General features: G+C 34.0%; 1 pseudogene; it reads right to left on the reverse strand.

The window, feature by feature from the left end:
- Window positions 1–556: 556 nt before the first annotated feature.
- Window positions 557–12,724, reverse strand: part of LOC131748094 (large ribosomal subunit protein eL31-like) — a 28,195-nt pseudogene continuing 16,027 nt past the window's right edge.

The following is a 12,724-nucleotide window of genomic DNA, read 5'->3' on the forward strand; positions in this document are numbered from 1 at the left end:
AGCCATGCTTGCTGAGCCTGCACGTCAAGAGCCTGTGCTCCACAATGGGAGAGGCAACAACAGTGAGAGGCCCGTGTAGCGCAAAAAAAAAAAAGAAAAAGAAAAGAAACAGAGGAGAAATACAATCACGTACTAAGCAGATTTATTACCAATAGAATGAATTTCTATTCATTGAAATAAAAAATAATAAAATCAAGATAATTTTATTTGTCTATAGCTTTGAGACATGGAGCAAGTCAAAAAGTCTCTAAGTCTCTGTTTCCTTATGTATATAATGAGAATGATAATAGTCTAAGTTTAGGGCAGTAGCTTTGACTGAGTTGATTAGATGTAGTAATATCTTAAAATTGTAGATACTATATATATATATATATATATATGAATAAATATTAGCAAGGTTAAAAACTGAAGCTAAAATCTGCAGCAACCTTGAAAATTACTTTGCCTTCAAAATATAAATATTTTTCAATTGAGTTTGGTAAAAATAATTGAGATTGTTATTATTGTTTTTGTTTATTTGTTTTGAGGTTCTATAACTTTATTTGACAATCAACAGTTAGTTCTCATCCACATTAACTGTCTGTAGATTTTTGAAAGTGGTGACAGGTACATAAGGTAACCAAAATATAGAGCTTGTTTGGTGAATCTTCATCTTCATTACAATTTCTGCACAACCACACACTGATATAGTATGGGACATGCCTTATTGCTTTGGCCCAGACAGCTTTGTTGAGCCTGGTGTCAATGCATACATCTAGAGTTCCCATCTCCTTCATGGAAAATTTCCAGATTTCTTTGAGTACCTGAGGGCACAGTTCTTGAAACCCACTCCATATTTGTGCTTGTAAATGTTGATAGTGTATTCTCTGGTCACCACCTCATTGATGGTGGACATGCCCTTCTGCTTATCACCTTTTTTTCAGGAGCCATTCTGCCAGCCTTGGTTTGGAAAAAGGGTGCTTTAATTGTTAAATTGTACTCTGGTCCACAGTTAATCAGTGTAGGATAAAATATATGACAAAAACACCTTATTAAAGAAAATGAACCCTTTCAAGAAAGTCATAAAGCAAAATTTTGAAATTATAAATAGGGAAGGTATTTGTGTTTGTGTGTGATTGTGTGTGTGAGAGAGAGCTTGAGAAAAAGAATGAGAGAGGAGCAAATTACTGTTATTTTATTACATTTTTCTTTAAAGATAATTGTATATTCACATGTAATTGTAAGAAGTAATACAGATTCTCTATACCTTTTATCTGGTTTACCCCAATAGTAACATCCTTTATAACTATAGTACAATATGACAAAAGCAAAATTAACATTGACACAATCTACAGACTTTATTCAGATTTCATCAGTTTTATAAGACTCATTTGTGTGTGTGCTTGTGTGTGTGTGTGTACTTCTATGTTATTCTTTCTACTTGGCTGTGATATATGTTTATACTTTGCTGCATTTTATTTGCTAATACAGTTGATGTTTTATGAAATTGCCACAACCTCTGAATTAGAAAATGCTGAGCAATTGTTCTTAAGGAAAATATAGGGTTAGGCTTATTTAAGCTTCTTTTCACATGATTTTTATCAATGGATCAATACATAATCTTACTTTATGTGTGTTTCTGTGTAAAGAAAGGTTATTACATATTGTTGATTCATTAACATTGAACACATGACCAGTGCTACAGCTCATGCCTATAGGAAGCTTATCTAACATACATATTTGCTTTGTAAGGCACATCAGAGCTTACCTGGGTTTAGGAATATTAGACAGCTCTTTAGCACCATGCCTAGGGACCATTATAAACAATGAAATCACCAACGAAAAACACAAAAATGTGAAAAACTTGGCACTAATTGGACTACAATAGGGACGTTTGTTTACAGTATGAAATGAAACAAAAGACATAAAAGACTTTTTCAAACTTAGGTGAGAATTTGCATATCAGGTGACTCAAAGTTTTCACCTCTTTGCACATGTCTGCTAAATGAGAATGAAAGAGCTATGAATATTGACTTTGTAGTTACAAATAAATTTTTAGTGAGTAGGCAAATTTGCAAGTACAGAATCTGTGAATAATAAGCATAACTGTATTTTGTTAAAGATTTTTGTGTCTAAGTTTTGAAAGAATAATGGCCTGTAACTTTTCTTTTTTTCTTTTTTTACTGTCATTGTTTGGTTTAGTATTAGGATAATATTGTCCTCATAAAATGAGATAGACAGTGTTCCTGTCTCTTCTATTTTTTACAAGAGATTATCTAAAGTAATTGTTGTCTTTAATTTTTTTAGAAAATTTCACCAGTAAATTCAGCTGGGTCTGGATTTATTTTTCAGGAAGATTTTATTTATGAATTTAATTTCCTTATTAGTTACAGGGTTATTCAAATTATCTATTTCATCTTGGTTGAGATTTGGTAGTTTGGGAGTTTTTGAGGAATTGGTCCATTTCTACTAACTTGTTAAATGTATGAATGTAAATTTGTTTATAGTATGCCCTTATTACCCTTTTAATGACTAAAGGAACTGTAGCAATATTCCATTTAATTCCTGAAGTTAGTTATTTGTGTCTCCTCTATGTTTGCCTGTATTGTCAGGGGTTTATCGGTATTATAATTTTTTCATCTTGTTTCATTCATCTTTATTGTTTTCTTGTGATATCCAATGCTGTTTCCCACAGTGATAGAGGTACTTTTCTTGGCTGGTCTGCCTGTTATCTCTAGGTGGGTGATAGGATACTCTGGCCCACATCGACAGAGAGTGCTTCTATGGACCATTTCTTGTCCTAGGATCTTCTACTTAATAGCCTCTGTAGAGTTGCTGAAATACCTGGTGTTTGTTTCTTGGGAAAGGGAGTTACATACTGTAGTCATCCCATCAAGCTATTTGTTTCCAGAGGGATTCTCCTTCCTGTTGCATTCAGGTGGGAAAAAGGACCCTCTAGCCCACAGGGATGGAGGGCACTTCCCAAGGCTGGGCCAGGAAGCTGGTGTTTATAGGTGGGTGAAAGACCTTTGGGGAAAGAGAAGACTTCCCGGATACAAGCCATTTGTTGTTATTAGAATAACCCCTGACAGTGCCACAGGGCTGTCTAGTATTATTTTTGAAATTTTCATTAGATCCAGGAGAGGAATTTCTTACTTGAGCCATCTTCTGCTGCTATGTTGAATGTTTAGTTATGCTGGGCCAGGGTTGCCTTCTTCTGCTGTGTGGGTATTGTAAGGCACTGAACCACTCTTTTACTTTACTCCTGAAGTTTTTGCATTATTTCCAGAACTTATAATTGTATTTAGCAGGATAGAGTTGAGATGAGTCCACAGAACCTTTTCTGGACCTTAGGCTCTAAATTATTTTTGAAATGGGTTTGGAGGAAATTTCTCTTTGTTAACAACTTCTACAGTCAAAGCCTGAAATGAAAATCATCAAAGCAATGTTTTGTCCACAGACTCTTTTTGAACAAATATCTGCTCATATTTAAAGCTAACCAGAAAGAGAAAAGAAAACTGCAAGAATATACAAAGAATCAAAATAACAAGGTGCACTTGGGAGCATTCCAATCACAAGAAAATGAATAATATCATTTATAAGATGTTAGTGGTTTCCATAAATAAGCCCAGAAAAAATCTTATCAAGGGAACATAGGGAATTAATACTGGTTTATTGTTGAATCTAATGTAGAATTATAGTGATAAGGAAAAGAATAAGATTCCTGAGGAAAGATGTGTCAGTCCTTGAGTAGAGTCAAAATTCATATGAGTATATTTCTTAATTTATAGCTCTTGCTACTTGCTTACATTTGTTATAAATGAAAGATCACATACTATTATAGTGATACTATTAAACTGAAACAGCACAAATTCCAGATTGAAAGTTATTAGATAGGAAATGTTAGGCTTAACTTCTATAAATTATAACACAAAATAGTCACATGAAGTCTGCAGATAGCCTAATCTTAATATATCATAAATATTTATTTTTTTAAAAAAGCCATATTTTTCCATATATTTATTTTTATTAACATTAACTCCATAAGCAGTGTATAAATCAAATATGTAAATATCTTTACAAATGGTTGTAACATTCTAATTGGCACATGGGCAACAAGGAATAATAGGTATTTTTGATAACTATGTATGAGAGTTGACTACTGTCATCAAAAGAATCAGGAATGCAACTATTTGGACTCTAAACTAACCATGACTATTGACTCTATTTAGGCTGTTTGCACTGTGAAAACCAGAGTGCTCCCTGTGGGAGAGTTTGTGGACAGTATTCTTAACATGTATTTGAAGAATAGAAACTGATATGATGCTGAGACAAGAATGGCAAGAAATTATGTGATTTCTACCCTTTCTGTCAGTTACAAGAATAACTGAAATTGAACATATAAACAATTCATGAGAAACACCTGCTTCTCCAACCTTGATGAAATCATACAAAAATCCCACACAAGGCTTGTTCAACAGTCTTTAGCTATACTTTTCATGAGAAGTTTATTCTTAAGACTAGATATAAAATCAGAATGACATATCAATAGCTGATCTGAGGGTTTCTCTGGTGGTGCAGTGGTTAAGAATCTGCCTGTCAATGCACGGGACACGGGTTCTAGCTCTGGTCCAGGAAGATCCCACATGCTGCAGAGCAGCTAAGCCCATGAGCTACAACTACTGAGGCTGCACTCTAGAGCCTGTGAGACAGAACTACTGAGCCCACGTGCCACAACTACTGAAGCTCACATGCCTAGAACCCGTGCTCCACAACAAGAGAAGCCAGTGCAATGAGAAGCCCACACACTGCAACAAAAAGTAGCCCCCACTCGCCACAACTACAGAGAAGCCTGTGCACAGCAACAAAGACCCAACACAGCCAAAAATAAAAATAAATAAATAAATTTATATTTTAAAAGGTAGCTGATCTGAGAGAAAAGTCCATCTGAGTGAAAATGGTATAGATATTAGGTTTTTCTCCTAGGGCACAAGCTGACTTATTAGAAATGCCATGAGATCATGGTGTCATTATACTCTTGATAGTATGAGCATACGTGTTCTTAAACCCACAAACCGAAACATTTCCATGTCTTCTAAGATATAAATTTCATTGATTCTCAATAGAAGGTCTCTGTTTTGCATTAGATTAACATTTAATCTGTTTGGGTTGACATCTAGGGATATACTGTGACAACAACAGGACCAGTTGCAACTAGAGTAACCACTGAATCTTTATATATTATTCTGTGTCATTGTTTTTGGAGGAAGTAGAAAACAGTTCAATAATAAGCATTCTCATGTACCCTTTATCTTATTCCTCTACTTTAATACAGACTAAGCACAGAGATTACCTAGCATATAATGAAGCACTATATCAGCAAACTGACTAATATATGTCTATATTTATACATCTACATATCTATATATATGAAAAGTAAATCTTTGACCAGGGCAAGAAATAACATTGCTATTTTTTGTCTTATCATTCCTCACTTTTTGCTCACTATTTTAAAAATCAAATGGAATTTATATTTGTGATATGTGAACTTTAGTATAGTTTACCTTTCTGGTTAATAAACATCAGATTATAGTCTCCACTACTTCTAAATTGCATTCATTTTTTAATTGAACTTAGGTGATACCATTGTATTTAGAGAAAGTTATACCTATTTGAACTTTCAATTTCTAATTGTTTTTTATAATGCTCACCTCAATGTCTAGCTTCTCTATGTAGCATTTTTCTGTCTTAGTGTGTTACCCATTCTCTGAATTAGCATAATATTTATAGTTTATACAAATCAATTTAATAATTATATATTATAAAAATTTTTCATTTTTATACTAAAATCAGGGTTTATCACATAATAGTAACCTGCTTAATGGCAGAAGCCATGTTAATAAGTTCAAGTGAAAAACAGTGATCTAACAACTACCTATTTGTTGAATATTCTTAGATAGACCTGGTATGTTTAGCAAACTTCATGGATAATTAATAAACAACAGATTAGTTGCCCAATATTGTGAAATCTGTTATTGTTCTCCAGGAAATATATCAATTAAATCTGAAAGAAGCCTTAGTTGAAAGAATGTAAGGCTTTGTTAGAAAAGAGGTGAATAATATGAATAATTCCCCTTGATATGGTATTTTCTATATCAATAATTAAGTAAACAGACTTTGGGATCATCATGTAAAAGATTCAATGTGAGAGCAGTATATCAGTAAAGAGAATATCCTTCTTTTTTTTTTCTAAAGCATGAAAAGCCTAATTCTTCATGTTTTCCCAAATGTTTCTAAGGGGAAACAGTTACAAGAAAGCTATTAAAATAATTAACAACAACAAAAATAATTAGATTGAAAGCTTAGATCATTTTGACAGTTATTTGTTTTCCATACTCCTAAATATGAAAATATGTTCTAGTTGGCTACATTCTTCATAATTTGGAGTTAAAAATGTTTTAAAAGTCAAATTTATGATGGCAAGAACCATCACTCATGTACTATCAACCAAAAATATGATAATAAAACAAAATTGTACTTTTCATACCAAAATTGCATAATTTAACATTTCACTTGCACAATATATAATAGTATACTGTATAGGTCAAAATCTTCCTTTTATTTTTATGGTCTATTTGTGTAAATGAAGTTTAGTTTTCATTAATATGATACAAATAAAGAAAGCATTACTGTAAATAAAGGCACAGAGAAAATAATCTTTGCTTGGAAGACTTTGCTTTTTAACATTACGGTAGAAAGTTACTTAGCCTTTTCCATCCTTCCTAAAGTGTGTGGTTTTTAACTAGACAATGTAAATAACTTAAAAGCTGAGGTGAAAAGGCGTTTATGAGTTATGCCATCATTATGAAAGAACATTTTTCAGAAACAATTTGAAGCTTTATGGTTTTCTGGCTGAAGATATTCCTGTTACTAGATAGAAATGAAATTCAGTGAAAATTTACAACTCAGTACAAATGAAAATGAAGTTTGGTTGAAATATTCATTTGAACCACCATTTCCTCAGAATGAAAGTACTATTTTTCCCATCATTTTTTAATAATCATACTTTGAAAATGACAATAGCAAAGAAACAACACCCCACAGTGTCTCACAAAAACATCAAAAATGCCAACAAAGTTGAACACAACAAAAGTGTATAGTGTCAACTGTTCATAAATTAACATAATTGAGCAGTAAAAGGAATAGTTATTTAAAACTAGGAAAGGCTTTATTCTCCATGTTAAGAACAAATTCAGTTAACATATGGGTACTCTGAAAACCTGTAAAAAAGAAAAATATTCTCCTAGCTGTCAAATCTCTTATCTTTACAAGAATATTAAGTTCTATCTAAAAGAACAGGGCTGGTAACTCCATCAAGCTGATGGGTTGTGAGGAAAGAGATAGATGGGCCCCAGGTTAAGCAGCTGGAGCTTGTCCCCTGTGGACAGACACTCCAAGATAAACATAATAGCAGGAGCTAGGAGGAGCTGAGCCCTGCTCAGATAAGAGATAAAGAGACCACATATTTCTCATTCTCGAGTGACTGTGAGGAAAAAACACTCTAGGCCTGTTAGTCAGACATTAAAAGCAAGGAGATGACAGTGGTGAGAAAGACAAGAAGAAGAAATCAAGTCACACAACCAGCCATCTAGGGACTCTCCCTTGACCCCACACAGAAGAGGTGAAACTATAATCATGTGGTGGGCAGCTTTTCCTGATAAAGAGAGGCACATTAAGACGAGGGAACTTCCCGGGGCTGCGCATGCCCAGACTAGACAGATGTATAACCTATAGTAAACCCAAACTCATTATACCATAATTATAATAAAATGTACATGTGGCCTTGCCTGCCTGCCACGCTGAGTTGGCATTTCTTAGCGATTCAAAGTAAGAGCAAGTTCAGCAGTAAACTTGTTACATAGCTTGAGACTGTCAAAAAAATAATGATCCCCTGTCACTCACCCTCACCTCCCTGCAAAATGCTCCCTAAAAGCCCCCTTAAGCCCGTATAGGAATGCTGCTTTCAATTCGCAGAATCAGCTCACTCTCTCTCTCTCTGAGAGCATACCTATGCTTAAATAAACATTTCTTGGTGCTTAAGCCTAACGTGGTAGTTTGCAATTATTTGCTTACTATCATGGAACAGAGATTGCTAGTCGGGGCTTTCTGTGAACCTCCTCGGTTGAAGCTATTTTGTTACAAGCACGATATATATATATATATATGGTTTTTTTTAGATTCTATATATATGTGTTAGTATACAGTATCTGTTTTTTCTTTCTGACTTACTTACTTCACTCTGTATGACAGACCCTAGGTCCATGAGCCTCACTACAAATAACTCAATTTCATTTCTTTTTATGGCTGAGTAATATTCCATTGTATACATGTGCCACATCTTCTTTGTCCATTCATCTGTCAATGGACTCATAGGTTGCTTCCATGTCCTGACTAATGTAAATAGAGCTGCAATGAACATTGTTGTACTTGAATCTTCCTGAACTATGCTTTTCTCAGGGTATATGCCCAATAGTGGGATTGCTGGGTCATATGGTAGTTCTATTTGTATTTTTTTAAGGAACATCCATGCTGTTCTCCATAGTGGCTGTATCAATTCACATTCCTACCAGCAGTGCAAGAGTGTTCCCTTTTTTCCACACCCTTTCCAGCATTTATTGTTTCTAGAGTTTTTGATGGCCATTGTGACTAGTGTGAGATGATATCTCATTGTAGTTTTGATTTGCATTTCTCTAATGATTAATGATGTTGAGCATTCTTTCATGTGTTTGTTGGCAATCTATATATCTTCTTTGGAGAAATGTCTATTTAGGTCTTCTGCTCATTTTTGGATTGGGTTGTTTGTTTTTTTGATATTAAGCTGCATGAGCTGCTTGTAAATTTTGGAGGTTAATCCTTTGCCAGTTGATTCATTAGCAAATATTTTCTCCCATTCTGGGGGTTGTCTTTTCATCTTGTTTTTGGTTTCCTTTGCTGTGCAAAAGCTCTTAAGTTTCATTAGGTCCCATTTGTTTATTTTTGTTTTTATTTCCATTTCTCTAGGAGGTGGGTCAAAAAGGATCTTGCTGTGATTTATGTCATACAGTGTTCTGCCTATGTTTTCCTCTAAGAGTTTGATAGTGTCTGGCCTTACATGTAGGTCTTTAACCCATTTTGAGTTTATTTTTGTGTATGGTGTTAGTGAGTGTTTAATTTCATACTTTTACGTGTACCTGTCCAGTTTTCCCAGCACCACTTACTGAAGAGGCTGTCTTTTCTCCACTGTATTTTCTTGCCTCCTTTATCAAAAGTAAGTTGACCATATGTGTGTGGGCTTATCTCTGGGGTTCTGTCCTGTCCCATTGATCTATATTTCTGAATTTGTGCCCTTACCATACTGTATTGAACACAATAGCTGTGTAGTATAGTCTGAAGTCTTGGAGCCTGATTCCTCCAACTCCATTTTCCTTTCTCAAGATTGCTTTGGCTATTCTAGGTCTTTTGTGTTTCCATATAAATTGTGAAATTTTTTGTTCTAGTTCTGTTAAAAATGCCATTGGTAGTTTGGTAGGGATTGTATTGAATCTGTAGATTGCTTTGGGTACTAGAGTTATTTTCAAAATGTCATTTCTTCCAATCCAAGAATGTGGTATATCTCTCATTCTGTTTTTATCACCTTTAATTTCTTTCATCAGTGTCTGATAATTTTCTGCATACAGGTCTCTTGTCTCCTTAGGTAGGTTTATTCCTAGGTATTATTTTATTTTTGTTGCAATGGTAAATGGGAGTGTTTCCATAAATTCTCTTTCAGATTTAATATCATTAGTGCATAGGAATTCAACAGATTTCTGTGCATTAATTTTGTACCCTGCTACATTACCAAATTCATTGATTAAGTCTAGCAGTTTTCTGGTGACATCTTTAGGATTCCTTATGTATACTATCATGTCATCTGCAAAGAGTGAAAGCTTTACTTCTTCTTTTCCGATTTGGATTCCTTTTATTTCTTTTTCTTCTCTGATTGCTGTGGCTGAAACTTCCAAAACTATGTTGAATAATAGTGGTGAGAGTGGCCAACCTTGTCTTCTTCCTGATCTTAGAGGCAATGTTTTCATTTTTTCACCATTGACAACGATGTTGGCTATGGGTTTGTCTTATATGGCCTTAGTTATGTTGAGATAAGTTCCCTCTCTGCCTACTTTCTGGATGTTTTTTAACATAAATAAGTGTTGAATTTTGTCAAAAGCTTTTTCTGCATCTATTGGGATGATCATATGGGCTTTCTCCTTCAATTTGTTAATATAGTTTATCACATTGATTGATTTGCATATATTGAAGAATCCCTGCATTCCTGGGATAAACCTCACTTGATCTTGTGGTATGATCCTTTTAATATACTGTTGGATTCTGTTTGCTAATATTTTGTTGAGGATTTTTGCATCTATGTTCATCAGTGATATTGGCCTGTAGTTTTCTTTCTTTGTGACATCTTTGTCTGGTTTTGGTATCAGGGTGATGGTGGCCTCGTAGAATGAGTTTGGGAGTCTCCCTCTCTCTGTTTATTTTGGAAGATTTTGAGAAGGATAAGTGTTAGCTCTTCTCTAAATGTTTGATAGAATTCACCTGTGAAGACATCTGGTCCTGGGTTTTTTTTTTGTTTGTTTAGGGATTTTTAATCACAGTCTCAATTTCAGTGCTCGTGATTGGTCTGTTTATGTTTTGTATTTCTTCCTTATTCAATCTCAGGAGGTTGTGCTTTTCTAAGAATTTGTCCATTTCGTCCAGGTTGTCCATTTTATTGGGATAGAGTTGCTTGTAGTAATATCTCATGATCTTTTGTATTTCTGCAGTGTCAATTGTTATTTCTCCTCTTTCATTTCTAATTATATTGATTTGAGTCTACTCCCTTTTTTTCTTGATGGGTCTGGCTAATGGTTTATCATTTTTGTTTATCTTCTCAAAGAACCAGGTTTTAGTTTTATTTATCTTTGCTATTGTTTTTTTCATTTTTTTTCATTTATTTCTGATCTGATCTTTATCATTTCTTTCCTTCTGCTAGCTTTGGTTTTTTTAAAATTGTTGTTGTTGTTGTTCTTTCTCTAACTGCTTTAGGTGTAAGGTGAGGTTGAGTATTTGAGATGTTTCTTGGTTCTTGAGGTAGGATTGTATTGCTATATACTTCCCCTTTAGAACTGCTTTTGCTGCATCCCATCAATTTTGCATCATCTTGTTTTCATTGTAATTTGTTTCTAGGTATTTTGATTTCCTCTCTGACTTCTTCAGTGACCTCTTGGTTATTAAGTAGTGTATTGTTTAGCCTCCATGTGTTTGTATGTTGTACAAACTTTTTCCTGTATTTCACATCTTTTCTCATAGCTTTGTGGTTGGAAAAGATACTTGATATGATATCAATGTTCTTAAATTAACCAGGACTGGATTTGTTACCCAAGATATGACCTATCCTGGAGAAGGTTCCATTAGCACTTGAGAACAAAATGTATTCTGTTGTTTTTGGATGGAATGTCCAAAAAATATCAGTTAAGTACATTAAGTTTAATGTATCATTTAAAGCTTGTGTTTCCTTACTTACTTTCATTTTGCATGATATGTGTATTGTGAAAGTGGTGTGTTAAAGTCCCCTACTATGATTGTGTTACTGTCAATTTCCCCTTTCATAGCTGTTAGCATTTTCCTTTTGTATTAAGGTGCTCCTATGTTGGTTACATATATGTTTACAGTTGCTATGTCTTTTTCTTCAATTGATCACTTGATCATTACATAGTGGCCTTCTTTGTCTCTTATAATAGTGCTTATTTTAAAACTATTTGGCTGATATGAGAATTGGTAGTCCTTTCTTTTGATTTCCATTTGCATGGAATATCTTTTTCCATCCCCTCACTTTCAGTCTGTATGTGTCCATAGGTCTGAAATTGGTCTCTTATAGACAGCATATATATGGATTTTGTTTTTATATCCATTCAGCCAGACTATGTCTTTTGGTTGGAGCATTTTATCCATTTACATTTAAGGTAGTTATCAATATGCATGTTCCTATTACTATTTTCTTAATTATTTTGGGTTTGTTATTTATTATACGTCTTTTCCTTCTCTTGTATTTCCTGCCTAGAGAAGTTCCTTTAGCATTTGTTGTAAAGCTGGTTTGGTGGTGCTGACTTCTCTTAGCTTTTGCTTCTCTTTAAAAGTTTTGATTTCTCTCTAAAATATGAATGAGATCCTTGCTGGGTTGAATAATCTTGGTTGTAGGTTTTTATTTTTCATCACTTTAAATATGTCCTGCCACTCCCTTCTGGCTTTCAGTGTTTCTGCTGCAAGTTCAGCTATTAACCTTATGGGTATTCTCTTGTATGTTATTTGTTGTTTTTCCCTTGATGCTTTTAATAATTTTTCTTTGTATTTAATTTTTTATAGTTTGATTAATATGTCTCTTGTTATGTTTCTCCTTGTATTTTTCCTTTATGGGACTGTCTGTGCTTCCTGGAGTTGACTGACCTTTTCATTACCCATATTGGGTAAGTTTTTAACTCTAATCTATTCAAATATTTTCTCAGTTCCTTCCTTTATCTTTTCTTCTTCTGGGATCCTTATAATTCGAGTGTTGATGCATTTAATGTTGTCCCAGAAGTCTCTAAGACTGTCTTCAATTCCTTTCTTTCTTTTTTCTTTATTCTGTTCTGGGGTAGTTTTTTCCACTATTTTATCTTCTAGGTCACTAATCCGTTCTTCTGCC

The sequence above is a fragment of the Kogia breviceps genome, chromosome X (assembly GCF_026419965.1).
Source record: "Kogia breviceps isolate mKogBre1 chromosome X, mKogBre1 haplotype 1, whole genome shotgun sequence".
Lineage (NCBI taxonomy): Eukaryota > Metazoa > Chordata > Mammalia > Artiodactyla > Physeteridae > Kogia > Kogia breviceps.